The sequence below is a fragment of the Gossypium raimondii genome, chromosome 13, assembly GCF_025698545.1.
Source record: "Gossypium raimondii isolate GPD5lz chromosome 13, ASM2569854v1, whole genome shotgun sequence".
Lineage (NCBI taxonomy): Eukaryota > Viridiplantae > Streptophyta > Magnoliopsida > Malvales > Malvaceae > Gossypium > Gossypium raimondii.
This window is the reverse complement of record NC_068577.1, coordinates 13788706-13790809: the sequence shown is the minus strand read 5'-3', so window position 1 is coordinate 13790809 and position 2104 is coordinate 13788706.

Below are 2104 nucleotides of genomic sequence, written 5' to 3'. Positions count from 1 at the left end.
GCTCCCCGTCATGAAAATGTTTCAGCCTGTGACCATTCACTTTGAAAATTTTATTAGTTTCGAGTCTCCTAATTTCTATTGCCCCATGATGATGCATCTCGGTTATTATAAATGAACCAAGCCACCTTGATTTTAACTTACCGAGAAACAGTTTAAGTTTAGAATTAAATAGCAATACCTTTTCCCCCACCTTGAACTCCTTGCGAATCAGCTTTGAGTCACGAAATGCCTTCGACTTATCTTTGTAGATGACCGAATTGTCATATGCCTCTAGGCGCAACTCCTCCAATTCTTGCAGCTTCAACTTGCGCTATTCACCTGCCAAATTATAATCCAAATTGCATTGCTTGACAGCCCAAAATGACCTATGTTCAAGCTCTATGGGAAGATGACATGCCTTCCCAAAAACAACCTATAAGGCGACATCCCTATTGGCGTTTTGTAAGCTGTTCGCACAGCCCACAATGCTTCATCTAACCATTGGCTCCAATCTTTCCTATTGGGTTTAACAATTTTCTCTAAAATTCCCTTAATTTCCTTGTTACTACTCTCGGCTTGCCCATTGGTTTGAGGGTGATAAGCTGTCGACACTCTGTGGGTGACACCAAATTGTGCGAATAAGGCTTTCAAGGTTCTATTACAGAAATGTGTTCCCTTGTCACTGATTATAGCCCTGGGTACTCCGTATCTGTTTAAGATGTTAGTCTTAAGACACTTCACCACAGTTTTAGCATCATCAGCCCTAGTTGGGAATGCTTCTACCCATTTCGACAAGTAATCAACACAAACAAGAATGTATAGATAACCGAAGGAAGAAGGAAACATAAAATCAATACCCCATACATCAAATATATCACAAACATAAAAATCATATAATGGCATTTGATTTCTGTTACTTAAATTGCCGGTCTTTTGACATGATGCACAATTTTTACAAAATGCATATGAATCTTTATGAATAGTCGGCCAAAATAACCCACACTCAAGTATTTTATGAGCTGTTCGCTTAGGCCCAAAATGTCCCCCACCCTCTCGAGAATGACAAAAATTAAGCACCGAATCTATCTCACTATCATCGACACAACGCCTAATTATTTGATCACTACAAAATCGCCACAGGTACGGCTCCTCCCATAAATAAAATCGAGCTTGACTCCTAATTTTTTCTCTCAAATGTCTAGGTGCATTCGTAGGGAACTCCCTAGTCACTAAGTAGTTCACTATGTCGGCATACCATGGGAAAACACTAGACATACTATAAAGTCGCTCATCAGGAAAGAGATCACTCGGGTTATCCCTCAAAATTCCAGTCTCTAACCTACTCAAATGATCGGCCACAAGGTTCTCTTTACCTTTCTTATCTTTAATTTCCAGGTGAAATTCCTGCAACAAAAAAATCCACCTAATTATCGAGGCTTGGCTTATTTTTTATGCAACAAATATTTAAGAGCACTATAGTCAGAAAATACAACAACTTTGACTCCTAACAAATATGCTCTAAATTTTTCTAGGGCCAAGACTATGGCATAGAGCTCTTTCTCAGTCGTGGTGTAATTACATTGAGCTGGGTTCAATAGCTCGCTAGCATACCTAATAATATAATACTCCTTACCATTTCTTTGCCCAAGTGCCGCACCAATAGCCCTATCACTAGCATCACATAAAATCTAGAATGGTAATGCATAATTCGGTCCTTGAATGATAGAAGCCGTGATTAATTTCAATTTCAATTCTTCAAAAGATTTTTTGCAATTCTCATTAAATTCAAATGCGACATCCTTACCTAGCAATGCACATAGAGGTGACGATATCTACGAAAAATTCTTGATGAACCGACGGTAAAAACCTACATGACCCAAGAAAGATCGAATTCCTTTCACAGTACCTGGATAAGGTAGATTTTTAATTACCTCGACTTTGGCTTGGTCGACTTCTAAACCTTTAGCTGAGACGACATGCCCCAGTACTATGCATTTTTCAACCATGAGATGACATTTCTCAAAATTCAATATCAGGTTAGTCTCAATGCAACGCCTAAGAACTAACACAAGATGATGCAAACATTGATCAAATGAATCCCCATAAACAGTAAAGTCATCCATGA